At 55.4% G+C, this 16,525-nt stretch overlaps 1 protein-coding gene across 7 annotated transcripts in view; it reads right to left on the bottom strand.

Annotated features, from left to right (window-relative positions):
• The window catches only part of LOC137415872 (E3 ubiquitin/ISG15 ligase TRIM25), a 732,877-nt gene that overhangs the window by 65,214 nt on the left and 651,138 nt on the right, over positions 1-16,525 (bottom strand). The window lies entirely within an intron of this gene.

The raw sequence follows: 16,525 nt of genomic DNA, 5'->3' as shown, positions 1-16,525 counted from the left end.
GGGGGACGTAGGAGTGGGGGTCGCTGTGGCGGGACGTTGGCACCGGGGTGAAACGTTGGGCGGCCTCCTGGAAGTCCGTGTGCTGGCGTGCGGCGGACCAGGGGCTGGTGGCATCGGGCACGAACTCGCCCGGGACGCGGAGAGTCTGGCCGTACACCAGCTTGGCGGTGGATGCCTGGAGGTCCTCCTTGGGGGCCGCGCGGAGGCCCAAAAGGACCCACGGGAGCCGGTCGGCCCACCCGTCGTCCTGGAGGCCGGCCATGAGTGCGGCCTTCATGGAGCGGTGAAACCGCTCGCACAACCCATTGGCTTGGGGGTGGTAGGCCATGGTGCAGTGCAGAGTGACTCCCACGAGCGGGCGACCGCGCCCCAAAGTTCAGACGTGAACTGTGGGCCGCGGTCAGACGAGATGTCTGCCGGTGCGCCGAAGCGTGCGACCCAGGTGGCGATGAACGCCTGCGCCACGTCGGCGGTGGTGGTGGAGGTGAGGGGCACAGCCTCCGGCCACCTGGTGGTCCTGTCCACCATGGTGAGCAGGTGGGTGAACCCCCACGATGGGGGCAGGGGACCCACCAGGTCCACGTGGACGTGGTCGAAACGCCGCTCAGGCACGGTGAAAGGAGCCAACGGAGCCAGGGTGTGACGGTGGACCTTGGCCCGCTGGCAGGCTGTGCAGGCATTGGCCCAGTCGCGGACGTCCCGACGCAACCCGTGCCAGACGAAGCGTGCCGACACCAGCTTCTCGGACGCCTTCCGGCCTGGGTGCGAGAGGTCGTGGAGGGAAACGAAAATGCGACGCCGCCAGGAGACCGGCATGGTGGGGTGCGGTCGGCCTTGGGAGACGTCGCAGAGCAGGACCGTGCCCGCGAAGGGGACGTCAGCCAAGCGGAGGCCCGTGTCTACCACCCTGAGCGCCTCCACCGTGCCATCGGTGGCCTGGTCCGTCGCCATCAGGGCGAAATCCACACCGAGGTGGACGGCGTTGGCGCCGTCCCGAGAAAGGCAGTCGGCCATGGTGTTGTCTGTCCTGGCGACGTGCCGGATGTCCGTGGTGTATTCCGACACGGCGGAGAGGTGGCGCTGCTGGCGGGCCGACCACGGCTCCGTGACCTTGGCCATTGCGAAAATCAATGGCTTGTGGTCGACAAAGGCCGTGAATGGGCGGCCCTCCAGGAGGTGGCGAAAATGGCGGATGGCCAGGTACAGCCCGAGGAGCTCGCGGTCGAACGTGCTGCACTTCAGCTCGTTGAGCAGGAGTTGCCGGCTGAAGAACGCGAGCAGCTGCCAAGCCCCGTTCACCCATTGCTCATGGACCGCGCCCACGGTGTAGTCGGAGGCATCCGTGGTGAGGGCGATGGGGGCATGGAGTACTGGGTGGGCCAGCAGCGTGGCGTTGGCGAGGGCCCGTTTCGCGCCGGCAAAAGCCGCGTCCATGTCCGTGGACCAGACGACGTCGTGCTTCGCCGGCTGGCCGCAGAGGGCGGCGTACAAGGGCCGCATGAGTTGCGCCGCTCGGGGCACGAAGCAGTGATAGAAGTTCACCATCCCGAGGAACACTTGCAGCACCTTGACAGAGCGGGGGCGCGGGAAAGCGGTGATGGCCTCGACTTTGGCCGGCAGCGGCACAGCACCGTTCCGGGTGATGCGGTGGCCCAAAAAGTCGATCGTCGCCGCACCAAAGTGACATTTAGCCGGGTTGACAATCAAGCCGTGCTCGCTGAGGCGGCCGAACAGCGTCCGGAGGTGGAGGAGGTGGTCGGCTCTGGACGTGCTGGCGACGAGGATGTCGTCCAGGTAGGTGAAGTGGAATGGCAGGTCGCGCAGCACGCCGTCCATCAGGCGCTGGAACGCCTGCGCCGCGTTTTTGAGGCCGAAGGGCATCCGGAGGAACTCGAAGAGGCCGAAAGGTGTGATCACGGCCGTCTTCGGGATGTCGGCCGGGCGGACGGGCACCTGGTGGTACCCCCGAATCAGGTCCACTTTAGAAAAAATGGTCCGCCCCGCCAACCGGGCGGAAAAATCCTGGATGTGCGGGACGGGGTACCTATCGGGGGTAGTGGCGTCGTTGAGGCGGTGGTAGTCGCTGCATGGCCGCCATCCGCCCCCCGGCTTCGGGACGATGTGCAACGGCGAGGCCCAGGCGCTGCCGGAGCGCCGCACGATGCCGAGGTGCTCCAGCGCCGTGAACTCGGCCTTGGCGATGGCGAGTTTGGCGGGGTCGAGACAGCGAGCCCGGGCGTACACCGGCGGGCCCGTAGTGGGTATGTGATGCTCGATGCCGTGCCGCACCACGATGGCCAAAAACGTCGGCCGCGTGAGGGCCGGGAACTCCGCGAGGAGACATGCGAAGTCGTCCGCCAATGGGAGGGCGCAGGAAAACTCGGTGGGTGCGGCCCGGCTCAAGGCGCATGCCAGGGAGTTGAAAGTCTCGGCGTTGACGGGACGCCGGCGTTTCACGTCTACCAGCAGCCCGTGGGCGCACAGGAAATCGGCCCCGAGCAAAGCCATGGGGACGTCCGCCATCACAAACTCCCAGTGAAAGAGCTGGCTGCCAAAGCGGAGGGCGACGGTGCGTGGGCCGAAGGTGCGGATGGCGGAGCCGTTGGCCGTGACCAATGGGGGGCCACAGACAGCATCCCGCCTGTCCTCCGCCGAAGCGGGAATGATGCTCAGCTGGGCGCCGGTGTCGCAGAGGAAGCGCCGCCCTGGCGCTCGGTCCGCGATGAACAGCAGGTTTCCGGAACGGCCGGCGTTCATTGCTGGTAGGGAACGCCGGCTCGCCCATTTCCCGACTTGCCGAACATGCACGGGGATCGGCATGATCGTGCCTGCCGCCTGAACCTGGCGTGGAAATAGCACCAGGCCGGGTCCGGCGGGGGCTCCGGTCGACGCGTCGGGACTGGGCGACGCGGCGTCACCGCTGCCAGTCGTGCCGGCCCGGCTGTCTCCGGGAAGGAAACTGCGTCGCGGGCGCCGGGCGGGTGGGCGGGAAGGCTCCCGGCCGCCACGCCGACGAGCTGGCTCGCCGCTTCGGGGAGCTGGCTTGCCGAAGCGATCTTGTCGGCCTCCTTGGCGAGGTCGCGTGGGTTTACGATGGTCGTACCTGCCAGGGCGACCCATACCGGGGCCGGGAGCTGGCGAAGAAAGAGCTCCTGAAACAGGAAATCCGAGGGGTGCTCGCCGAGCAACGCGAGCATGTAGTCCATGCGCTCGGACTGGCGCATATCGCCGAGCTCAGGTAGGTCGAGCAGGCGTCGTGCGCGCTCAGCCGGGGAGAAGGCGAACGCGCCCAGCAGAAGTGCCTTGATGGCGTCGTACTTACCGTCAGCGGGCGGGTTCTGGAGGAAGCTCAGGCAGCGGGCGGCGGTCGCGGAGCCGAGCGCGGCGACCACGTAATGGTAGCGGGTGGCGTCCTCCGTGATGCCACGCAGGGCGAACTGGGAGTCCGCCTGCGCGAACCAGATGGCGGCATGTGCTTCCCAGAAGGTGGGCAGCTTGAGGGACACTGCGGTGTCCATCGCGTGTTGCAAATTCGGGGTCACCAGTGAAGGAGCATGGACTCCAGCATGAGACGGACAAAATGACGGGCCAGACACAAACTCGTCCGAGAAGATATTTATTCTCAAACCCAACTCGGGAACACTGAAAAGCCCGTTTATCGGGCTGCCTTATAAAGCACAACCAGAAACCGAAACCGAAACCGAAAGCCACGCCTCTCAGGTGAGGCGTGCTTCGGTGGTCACGTGATCAACAGGTGTAGCTGATTATCCCCTTGTCAGCCATTAGGGTTTAAACCCCATGACTCAATGGATCATAACATCTGAAATTATATAATGTGCTTCTGTAACCTGATTTGAACTCAGCTGCAGAGGCTGGTGGATAAAATGTGGTTTCCAGGCTCGAGGTGCTGGCTACTGGAAAAACATGTGGTTCCTTAGCCCAGTAAACAAGTCCTTGGATGCAGGTGCCAGACGGAGATAAGAAGCCCACAACCCACGTACAGGGAAAAACATGTTGCCAAACGCCTTCCTCACAAAGGGAATAATTAATTATATATCTTTGTAGTTTCCAGTGTGTCTCCTAAATCAAGGACATAACCAACCTTGGGAGGAATATAGTCATTACATATCCTTTGATTGTTGTGTATTCAGCATGTGTATTCAATCATTAATCTACTATTATATGCTTAGTGTCAAGAAAGCCATTGAAGCTATTATGAGAACATTTCCTTCGGCCTTGCTCGGGTCTGATGTGTTTAGATAAAGAGCCAGAAAAGGTCACCCTATCGTATGCCCACATCTTCTGTAGTCTAAGTTTGGCCTTCTGCAGGAAGGGATGATGGCAGGGGGTCTTTAAGGCCCAAATTTCCTTTGTCTTTAGCGCAGACTCTTATCTGATATTCTTGCTATATAGGAAATGCCTGTTTGCTGATTCTGGAGTGAGAGTCTTGAAAGTGTCCTGCTGCGTGTCAGGCAGTGCTTTTTTGAGCCTTGCTCCACATTGTGTGTTTGTAATCGATTTCATTAAACATTGCTGCTCTGATCCTTGTCCTCCTTCCTTCCCTCGAGGTCTACGACCCACACCCGCACACGTGGCACGCTTTGGTGGTCACGTGACCAGCCACTCTGGCGCCGTGGTTCCCCGCCGGTGACGTCACCGGCTGGAGCAAGGAGATTCTGATGCTGGTCTTGCTTGGGGGACCCATGGGTCGCGACACTATATTGTTTTTTCAATTTTTACAAGTTTTCCAGTTTTTCCAAACACGATGGAATAATATTTACCGATATGAACAGTGATGTAGCTTTTGTTGAAATTCTACAAATACTGTTTATTGTACACACCAGGAGAGAGTAGATCGACTCCTGACGAACTCTTCCTATATAAACGTGCGGCTCCGAAGTAACACGGCAGCGTGTGCAAAGTGACTGAGAAACAGGTGTAGCGGCCGCTTCCGTGTTACAGATTCGGCGCGCACTCTTCACACTCAAACGTGTGACTGAGAAAGACGTGTAGCGGCCGCTTCCGTTTTGCAGAATTCAATCGTTTTTCAAAATGGGCGCCATGTACTGTTTAGATTTTGATGAATTGCATGTGATATGATTCAACGGATGTTTATATGAATCGTTTAAAATAAAAAAGCCTTCAATTTCTGATATTTTGCCTTTTCATTTGGGCCTCCCAATTGAAGCCCCGCCCATAGTGCGGGTACCGTTGCTAGTTAACATATAGAGCAATTAGGTTTGGAATATATATATATTTTTGTATACTGAAATCGAGGCTCGTGAAAGAGCTAACATTTACTTCACAAACACATCAACCAGACAAACAAAATATATAAAAAGAGGGAGTGGAAGACAAGATGGGGAGAGAAGGGGAAGCACACAAACACAACATTTGAGAGCAGGGAGATGTGTGGGAGGGCGAGGGCTTGGGGGGAGGAGGCGTGGGGAGGGGGGGGGGTGGGAGAAGTATAAAACACAAGGACACAGAGGACTTCCAGGACAGAAGTTGGTATTTCAAAAAAGTGGAATTGGGGTGAAATTAGCAGGGGTAGAAAAGATCAAGGTTTTGGATGGGGGAAGACAAGAGATGGTGGTGAACAGCTGTTTTAAAGACCTGGAGGGTGGAGTGGGATTGAAGAGAGTGAGGGAGTTTGTTCCAGAGGCGGGAGAAAAGAGGCATGAAGGAGTGAAGGTGAGCAGAGAGTCTTGATTTTGGCAGTTTAACCATAAGAGGGTTGCAGGCAGATCTTGTGCGACCTGTAGGAATATTTGCGGGACAGAGCCCAGAGAGAGCTGGGGGGGCAAGGCCAGAGAGGAGTCGGTAGAAGACGGAAAGACCACCAACCTGCCTGCGGTGAGTGAGTGAGAGGCCCTTGGAGTTACCTTCATCGTGGGAGATTCCAATGATTCTGAATGCTTTGGTTTCAACAGCGTGAAGACGAGCTAGGTGTGAGGCAGGAGCACTAGCCCAGAGGGGAGAGCAGTATTCCATTGAGCTGCGGATGAAAGCCTTGTATGTGGTGAGGAGCTCAGGTGTGCCAAGGAAGGACTTCGCACGACGGAGGATGCCCAGTCGGCGACTGGCTTTGGAGGCCAGATTTGAAATGTGGTTTTCCCAGGAAAGATCATGGCAGATAGTGAGACCCAAAAGCTTGAGTGACATAACTTCTTGGAGAGGATTATTCAGAGAGTGGATGGGAGGGTTGTCCAGTCGGTCTTTTTTCGGAGAGACATCGTAAGAGTGTGAGATTTGTCAGGATTGAAAGACATGTTCCACTTGTTTGCCCAGTCTGTGATTTTGTCCAGGTCTGCAGAGAGTGAGGAGGCTGCAGACTGCCGATCTGAGGGATGAAGAATGGAGCGACAGAGAGTAGAGTCATCAGCAAAGAGATAGAGAGGATTTTCAAGAGAGTCAGAGAGATCATTGATGAAGACCAGAAAAAGCACAGAGCCCAGAACACTGCCTTGGGGAACTCCAGCCTGAACAGGAAGAGGAGATGAGAGAAACCCATTGAGGGCCACACGTCGACTACGACTAGAGAGGAAGTCCGCCAGCCATGTGTGGAGATTTCCATGGATACCAAAAGAGGAGTGTTTGGTGAGCAGAGCGGGGTGCCAGACCATATCGAAGGCACGTGATATGTCAAGGGAGACAGCTCTAATTTCCTGTTTGGCATTGAGGACCTCCATCCATTGTTGAGAAAGCAGAAGAAGCATGTCCAGAGTAGAGTGACTAGGTCTGAAACCAAATTGATGATCAGAGGTCAAGCCATTGGAGAAGAGGAAAGATTTCATATCTGAAGCAATGATGGATTCCATGACTTTGCTGATAATTGGGAGAAGGCTGATTGGTCTGTAGTTGCTGGGATCTGTTTTTGCACCTTTTTTTGCAAAGCGGTGATGTTGGCAGATTTCCAAGCAGATGGCAGATGATCTTGAGCAAAAGAGAGGGTGAAGAGAACAGAGAGAGGGAGTGAAAGAGTGGAAGAACAGGATTTTAGGACCCGTGGGCTGATGCCGTCAGGTCCAGTTGCAGAATGAGAGTCGAGGGTTGACAGAAACTTTTCCACCTTGTCAGGAGGAAAGGACAGAGAGTCCAGGAGCAGCTGGGTATGACTGGGTATGGTGGGTACAGAGAAGGATGGGTTTGGGACACAAGATTTAGAGGCAAACACAGAGTTGAGGTATTCAGCTTTTTCATGTGCGGAGTCAGCCATGTGGCCATTTGAGGTGAGGGAGGGGATGGAGGGGGAACAAACACCAGAAACAGATTTGACCAGACGCCACCAGGATTTGGAAGAGGGAGACAGATAAGAGAGTTCGGTCCTGAGAACGGAGAGATATTGCTTCCTGGCTCTCCTGAGGGTGGACACACACTTGTTTCGGGCTTCGTGAAAGGAAATGAGATTTCATTCCGTTGGATTTGCTTTCCAGGAGACGAAAGCAAGTTGTTTCTGGGCAATAGCCTCACCACAAGATTGCGTGTACCATGGACGGGAGGAAGGGTATGACAACTGAAGACGAGATGGGATAAATCTGTGCATGAGAGAGAGCAATTTACTTTGGAAGAATTCCCAGGATGAGTTGATGTCAGAGGCAGTAGAGATGGGAAACCAGTCCAGATGATTGAAGGCTGCTTGAAGACCATGCCAGTTGGCCTGAGTGAAATTCCAGACTCGTCGACGCTGAGGAGGCTCTCTGAGAATGGTCAGAGAGATGTCCACTTTAACAAGCACATGATCAGATGAGCCGATTGGAGCAGAAGAAGAGCAGCAGACATTTTCAGGGAAGTTAGTCATAACCAAGTCCAGAAGAGAGGATGCTCCATTGACTGAGATCCGGGTCGGGAAATTCACAGATTGTGTCAGTCCCAGTGAGTCGCAGAAGTCCTTTGCTGAAGAGCCATGGCTGGTGAGAGAGGTACCCACACCCAGCCAACTGGCATGGTGACAATTCAAATCACCACATACAGTATGAGGAAGAGAGAGTTGGGATGGGTAGATAGAAGTTGGTCTATATTATCAGACAGCGAATGTAGATGGAGTCATCACTGTTTGGTGGATGGTACAACACACATATGAACAAAAGGTGGGAGTGAAGGGGAAACCGTAGCCAAAGGTATTCCTGGGGGTGAGGTGGAGAGAGGGCAGTGCAGGGCGAGTGAGGAAGAGAGTTTTTTTTATAAAGATAGCAACCCCACCTCCAGGACGAGGCTCAGGTCTATCATACCGGAGGAGGGAGTAACCTGGGAGAGATACCAAGGAATCAGAGACATCATGAAGGAGGAAAGTTTCTGTGAAGCAGACCACGGCTGGTTTGTCAGAAGCAACCTGTATGGAGAGATCAGTCAAGTTTGAGGGAAGACCCCAGATGTTTGAGGTCCATACTGTTAAAGAAGAGGAAGGGGGAGCATCGGATACAGAACAGGGGGGGGGGGGGGGAGCGGTAGGGTAAGATGTGGAAGAGGAGGAAGAGGTAGGGAGAGCTGATGAAGGTGTGTCAGAGATTTCAGAATAGCTTGGAGAAAGGGAAGAATGGGGCGGACAAAAGGTTTGATGGTGATTGGGTGAGGCACAGTGAGGTGTTATTTGAGGAGGGGGAAGAATGAGGCAGAAGGTTGAGGGAGATGAAGGTGAAAGTTGGAAGGGGGAAGAAGCGGGGAGGACGCTTTGAGGAGGAGGGGTGAGAGGGGAGTCTAGGAGCAGAGGAGTGAGGGAGAGTCTCGGAGGGGAGGGGTGTGGGGTGGGTTTACGAGGGAAGGGGCAAGGGGGGAGATTTGTAAGTGATGGGTGATGGGGAAGATTTGGAGGGGAGGGGCAAGATTTGAAAGAGATGGGTGGTGGGGATGATTTGGAGGGGAGGGGAAAGGGGGTAGATTTAGAGGGGAGGGGTGATGGGGAAGTTTTGGAGGGGAGGGGTGATGGGGAAGATTTGGAGGGAAGGGGTGATGGGGAAGATTTGGAGGGGAGGGGCAAGGGGGAAGATTTGAAAGGGATGGGTGATGGGGAAGATTTGGAGGGGAGGAGCAAGGGGGAAAATTTGAAAGAGATGGGTGATGGGGAAGATTTGGAAGGGAGGGGCAAGGGGGTAGATTTGGAGGGGAGGGGTGATGGGGAAGTTTTGAAGGGGAGGGGTGATGGGGAAGTTTTGGAGGGAAGGGGTGATGGGGAAGTTTTGGAGGGAAGGAGTGATGGGGAAGATTTGGAGGGGAGGGGTGAGATTGGATTTTGAAAAGTGTACGATTAATGGGAAACGAACATTTATTGCAAAATGAGTTTCTTGAGACCTTCGAGTCAAAAACAAGTTTGAGGGCGCTGAAGGATGGGTGGAGTGCTGGAGAGTTTAGGGAATGTATGAAAGAGGCACTGTAAGAGATGGAATTTATTTTTGGAATGAATAGATTTGGTGAGCAAGTCGAAAGCATCCTTTTATAGAAGAAGAAGAAAAAGGTGTTATAGTATATGACAGAATACAGTTCTTCAGGGGACAGTTGAACCATTTTTTAACAACGTGATCACGTGATCACGAACAACGTGGTCGAAGAACGAACGAACAAATAAGAACGAACAAACGGATAAGAACAGAGAAGGGAATTTTTTTTTTTTTTTTTTTTTTTTTTGAGTTGAGATTTTAAAACAAGGAAGTATGGGGTGAAAAGACTGTGAAAAACAGAGACCGAAAGTAATTGCAGCGCAATCGAAGAACCGCTGAGACAAAAACAAAGCCTCAAGCCAAAGTCGGAGACGGTAGCCTACTACACTGGGCCTCAGAATACGCGACACGAACTAACTGACGATTCTGTACACAGGTATGAAAACCAACACCGAGAATCCTATTAAAGACACACCAATAGTTACACACACCGAACGAAAGATACAGTTTCGACAAAAACACAATTGTGAAAAATTACTTAACTTCGAAAGCAGGCGCGCATGGACAGCTTTGAAGAGACGTGACCTCCAATCTTCGATTGTATGGTATTAAATGGGTATTAAATGAAATGAAATAATACCCATTCAGGGTTTTAAATGAAAAACTACAAACTGGATAAGAAGCCAATCAGAAAATGCCCTCCAAAATCACAAACACAGGTAACAGAACACAATGTGATTTCACAAGTGCACCACCTAGTCCATGAATGAATGAGGGTTTGAGTAAAATGATGCTCCCAAAGGCACACCTGCTGTAATCACATTGGTACAATAGATATTTCAACCCGACTTGCATGGGGAGTGATGTTTGAATGTGAAAGAGTTTTCTTATCTTGGTTGTGTGATTGCCTCAAGTCCTCGATATAAAATAAAATGGATAATTTGACGACAGAATGCAATAAATGATCTCTGAAAATGATCTCTCAGATCTCACAGACAAGGTGACATTTGTGTGCATCGGTGCTGCGTGGACCAGAGAGAGCGCTATGAACATTTGGTCCCAACAAACAGATCAAAGGAAGGAAGATCTAATCAAAAAGGTTTGAGGATCACCGATAGACAGTATGTGTATGTACGTTAAACAGATTAAACGAAGGATGATGTAATCAAAAAGGTTTGAGGATCACCGATATAGACCGGCTGTGTTGCTCGCCATGTTGGATTATCAACATGAAACACTTGCATTTAATAGGAAGAGCGAATCACAAAACAGAGGGATTGTGGGTAACAGTTGAACTACTGGGTGTAAATAAACATGGATGAAGATGATTGTCAAATTGAGTAATGAAGATCAGGATTCATGACAAATTCATTTATTTGTTATCTGCACAAGATGGAGGTTCATGGAAGAGCGAGGTGATAAAGGGTAGGATAAAGCGCGGTGCTACGCGCGCTTACTTGCTACCAAGGAGGAAGCGGACAACGCGGTTAAACAAAAGAGTCTTTATTCACAAGAGGTCACTGTAGCACCGGCGTGCTCCGGGCTGCGTGCCCAGTGTATATCCTGAGGCCACGCCTACCCCTCGGGCATGGCCGCCACCCACTGGGTGCACGGAATGATGTCACCACGCCAGTGGGCTTTCGTGTCCGCCACACGCACCCCCCCCCCCCAGAATTCCGGCGCACCTGGAGGGCCAGTTTGCGGGGCAAACTGATGACCCGGCCGAAGCGCCCTCTGGCGACCGGCGGCGTCCAGGGTGCAGGGATGCCAGCTGGGATGCCCCCGGCTGTACCCGGGATGGGTGCCGGACCGGGGGGCGGCATTCCGGCGGTGCTGGGCAGTGCCGGGGGTCCGCCTGCCGGGGGGCGGCCCCGACGCGGGGGCAGAGCCACCGGCGATGGGTGGTCCACGTCGAGGTGGGCCGGCTTGAGTCGATCCACCGAGACGCGGTCGGGAGTACCGCCGATGTCCAAGGTGAAGTATTTCACCCCGGTCTCCAGCACGCGGAAAGGCCCGTCGTACGGGGGCCGCAGTGGTGTCCGGTGGGCGTCGTGCCAGACGAAGACATACTCCGCGGTGCGAAGCTCCGGGGCGATGTGTGTGGGTGGGTGCCCGTGGTGCGCCGTCGGCACCGGGGCGAACCTCCGGGCAGCGCGGAGCACTCCTGCGCCGTGGACCAAGGTGCCGTGGGGTCGGGGAGGAACTCGCCTGGCACCCGCAGTGGTTGTCCAAAGACCAACCCCTCCGCGGATGCGCGCAGGGCCTCCTTGGGCGCCGTCCGGAGGCCCAGCAGGACCCAGGGGAGCCTGTCGACCCAGCCGCCGTCGCAGAGGGTGGCCCGGAGCGCGGCCTTCAACGAGCGGTGGAACCGCTCGCACAGGCCGTTGGCCTGGGGGTGGTAGGCCGTGGTTCGGTGCAGCTGGACCCCGAGCCCCTGCGCGACCGCGGTCCAGAGCTCCGAGGTGAACTGGGGGCCGCGGTCGGACGAGATGTCCGAGGGGGCGCCAAACCGGGCGACCCAGGTGGCAATGAACGCCTGCGCGACGTCTGCCACCATCCTCGCCGCCAAAGGCACGGCCTCCGGCCACTGGGTGGTGCGGTCCACCATGGTAAGGACATGGGTGAAACCCCGCGAGGGGGGAAGAGGTCCCACCAGGTCCACGTGCACGTGGTCGAACCTACGTGCCGGCACCATAAACGGGGCCAATGGGGCCTGGGTATGCCGGTGCACCTTCGCGTGCTGGCACGCGAGGCACGTCCTGGTCCAGCCACGGACGGCCTTCCGGAAGCCATGCCAGACAAGCTTGTCGGCGACCAACCTCTGGGAGGCCTTTGTGCCCGGGTGGGACAGGCCGTGGATGGCGTCAAAAACCTGGCGCTGCCAGCCTGCGGGCACGATGGCGTGAGGCCGCCCGAGGGAGACGTCGCAAATGAGGGCCGTGCCCGCGCCGTCGAATGGCACCTCAGTGACACGGAGGCCCGTGACGGTGGTCCGCAGGGCCTGGACTCCGGGGTCGGCGGCCTGTTCCGCCGCCATCCGGGCATAGTCGATGCCAAGGTGGACTGCGTGGGTGACGGCCCGGGAAAGGCAATCAGCCACCGGGTTGTCCTTTCCCGCGACGTGCCGGATGTCCATCGTGTACTCGGACACGGCCGCGAGGTGACGCTGTTGCCGGGCCGACCACGGCTCAGCGACCTTGCCCATCGCGAAAACCAGCGGCTTGTGGTCGACGAAGGCCATGAACGCATGGCCCTCGAGCAGATGGCGGAAGTGCCTGACCGCCAGGTGAAGCCCAAGCAACTCGCGGTCGAAGGTACTGTAACGGCGTTCGGGCGGGTGAAGCTGCCGGCTGAAGAACGCCAGCGGTTGCCAGGCACCACGCACCCATTGCTCATACACCGTGCCCACACCGTAGTCCGAGGCGTCGGAGGTGAGGGCGATCGGTGCATCGGGCGCCGGGTGCGCGAGCATGGTGGCATTGGCCAAGGCGAGCTTCGCGCCCGAGAACGCCACGTCCATCTGCTCGGTCCATGTAACGTCACCTTTGCCCGGCTTCCCTCGAAGGGCCTCGTGTAAGGGGCGCAGGAGCTGGGCGATGCGGGGCAGGAACCGATGGTAAAAGTTTACCATGCCCAGGAACTCCTGGAGCCCCTTGATCGTGCGGGGGCGCGGAAACCCCTTCACCGCCTCCACCTTGGCCGGTAGGGGGACGGCCCCGTGCCTGGTGACGCGGTGCCCCAAAAAGTCGATGCCGGTGACGCCGAACCGGCACTTGGCAGGGTTCACGATGAGGCCATGCTGGCCCAGGCGTTCGAAGAGCGTGCAGAGGTGATGAAGGTGCTCTTCACGGGACGCGCTGGCGACGACGATGTCGTCCAGGTAGACGTACAAAAAATCCAAGCCGCGCAAGACGCTGTCCATTCGGCGCTGGAACGCCTGAGCCGCATTTTTCAAACCGAAGGGCATCCGAAGAAATTCGAAAAGCCCGAATGGCGTGATGACAGCCGTCTTCTGGATGTCCTCCGGCCTGACAGGGACCTGATGGTAGCCGCGTACGAGGTCCACCTTTGAAAAGAAGGACATCCCCGCCAACCGGGCGGAGAAGTCCTGGATGTGGGGGACGGGGTAGCGGTCGTGGGTGGTGGCGTCGTTGAGGCACCGGTAGTCCCCGCACGGTCACCATCCCCCACCAGGCTTGGGCATGATGTGGAGCGGGGACGCCCATGCGCTCTCGGAGCGCCGCACGATGCCGAGCCGCTCCTGCGTAGCGAACTCCGCTTTAGCTATGGCGAGCTTCGTCGGCTCGAGGCGGCGTGCCCGGGCGTATACCGGTGGCCCCGCGGTGGGGATGTGGTGTTCCACCCCGTGTTTGACGGCCCCCGCCGAGAAAGTGGGGCACGTGAGGGCCGGGTAACCCGCGAGGAGGCGGGCGAATTCGTCCGCTGCCGGAAGCGTACAGATGTACCTGGCCGGAACTGAACCGCTCAGCAAGCCGCTCGGCGAGCAGCTCGATGAGCCGCTCTGTGAGCTGCTCAATGAGCCGGGCAGCGCACACGCGAGCAAGCTGAACGTCTCAGCCTAGACAAGCCTTCTGCGCTTTACATCCACCAGTAATCCATTAGCACATAAGAAGTCCGTGCCGAGCATTGCCATGGGCACGTCGGCCATAATGAACGACCAACGGAAAACCTGCCCTCCGAACCGCAGAGAGAGACAGCATTTTCCGTACGTGCGTATAGACGTACCATTGGCCGCAAGCAGCGCGGGACCTCGGCCCGCGGTTTGCTTGTCGGACGTACCGGCAGGAACGACACTCACCTGCGCTCCCGTGTCGCACAGGTAATGGCGCCCGGACAAGGTGTCCGTTATGTACAGGAGGCTGTTTGATCGGTGGCGCTCAGTGCCACTACCGAGGGCCGGCCCGGGCGTTTCCCGACCTGCCGAATGAGCACAGCGGTCGACATTGCCGAGCCTCGTGGCCGAACCCAGCGTGGAAATGGCACCAGGTTTGCGCCGAAGCCAGAGGCCGCTGTTTCTGTGGTGGTGGTGGGCGGGGCGTGGCGGCCGCCACGAGGCGCCCCTTGGAGCAGGGGTGGGCACCCGCGGGAGGTTCAGGCTCGGGAGCCGCTACGGCCGCACCGAAACTCGCCCGCGTGTCCAAGCCTCGGCCGCAAACGCACGGGGTTCCATCGTCGCGGAACCGGCCAACGCGAGGCGTACTCGTGCTGGCAGCTGGCGTCGAAATAACGCCCGGAATAGAGCGTTCGGGGTTTCGTCGCCCAAGAGCGACAGCATATGGTCCATTCGGACTGACGGTTGCATGTCACCGAGCTCGGGGAGGTCCAAGAGGCGATCGGCCCGTGCGTCCACGGTGAGGCCGAACGTGGCGAGGAGGAGACTCTTGATCGCTCCGTACCTGACGTCGGCCGGTGGGTTCCTCAGGACCGACACGACGCGGACGGCCGCGCCGGCCCCGAGGGAGGCGACCATGTGGCAGTAGCGTGTCTTGTCCGCCGTGATGCCTCGAAGCCTGAACTGGGCTTCGGCCTGCAGGAACCAGATCTCCACCTGAGCTTCCCAGAACTCGGGGAGCTTCATTGCTACCGCGTTGGTTGCCATGTTGGGTGGTCAGTGACGGCTGTCCAGAACGTCAAAGGTCACCAATTAAAGCGCGGTGCCATGCGCGCTTACTTGCTACCAAGGAGGAAGCGGACAACGCGGTTAAACAAAAGAGTCTTTATTCACAAGAGGTCACTGTAGCACTGGCGCGCTCCGGGCTGCGTGCCCGGTGTATATCCTGAGGCCACGCCTACCCCTCGCACAGTGGGCTGAGAGGGTGAAATATTGGAAATATCTCAATATCTTGGGTTAAAATAATCCCCTGATAGTGGTTGAGGGCTCGTTAGAAGCGTATTACTAAGCTTATTACAACGAGAAAAAATTTGTTTTTAAATTTTGATTTTGAGGGGTCTGGGCCCAAATTACCATATTTGGGCATTTCGGGCTCAAAACACATTTTCGGGTATATCTTGGCTTAAAAGAATCCCCTGATAGTGGTTGAGGGCTCGTTAGAAGCGTATTACTAAGCTTATTACAATGGGAAAAAAATTGTTTTTAAATTTTGATTTTTGAGGGGTCTGGGCCCAAATTACCATATTTGGGCATTTCGGGCTCAAAACACATTTTCGGGTATATCTTGGCTTAAAAGAATCCCCTGATAGTGGTTGAGGGCTCGTTAGAAGCGTATTACTAAGCTTATTACAACGAGAAAAAATTTGTTTTTAAATTTTGATTTTTGAGGGGTCTGGGCCCAAATTACCATATTTGGGCATTTCGGGCTCAAAACACATTTTCGGGTATATCTTGGCTTAAAAGAATCCCCTGATAGTGGTTGAGGGCTCGTTAGAAGCGTATTACTAAGCTTATTACAACGAGAAAAAATTTGTTTTTAAATTTTGATTTTGAGGGGTCTGGGCCCAAATTACCATATTTGGGCATTTGAGCAACATGAAAAGGGTTGATTTAGGGGTAAATCTGATTGCATTTTTGGATTTCCCAGGTCAAAAAACTTCCCAGTGTGAAATTTTAGCCCTAGAACTTGATTCAAACTCAAATTATTCAAGAAAATGTTAAAATGGAAATAGACGCCCCGGAAACGGCTTGCAATAGATTTTCGAAAATTGACTTTTGTGTGAAATTCATTTTTTCTAATTGCCACAAGTCAGATTTCACAATATATGCATTTTCTAAGGCACTGAGACCTATATTTTCAGAAAATATACACTGGAGTAAATCTGGCTTGTGGCATTTTGAAATTTTTACAGATATGCGGCAAATTTTGGGTGGAAAAAACATCGATTTTATGGGTAAATAATCAAAAATCGGCAAAAAATTTGACCGAAAACCTCAAATTTTTGGCACTTGAAGGCTGTACAGCCTAATATTTGATTAGATTCAGTGAACTTGGTACATTTATGGTTTAGTATGAAAGAATTAGGTTTAATGGGCATAATTTTGTCATTTTCTTAGCCTTTGACAGATTTATTGGCAAAATACAGTTTCCGCGAAACCATTGAGCTAAGGTTATCGCGAAATTGAAATATTGCCGATCTTCTAACGTTCACCATTTTTCTTGGAGTTGAGCTTTTGA

This window comes from Myxine glutinosa, chromosome 1 (assembly GCF_964187855.1).
Source record: "Myxine glutinosa chromosome 1, kmMyxGlut1.1, whole genome shotgun sequence".
In the NCBI taxonomy this organism is placed as follows: domain Eukaryota; kingdom Metazoa; phylum Chordata; class Myxini; order Myxiniformes; family Myxinidae; genus Myxine; species Myxine glutinosa.
Note: the sequence above shows the minus strand (reverse complement) of the source record. Positions and strands in the feature narration are given on the sequence as shown.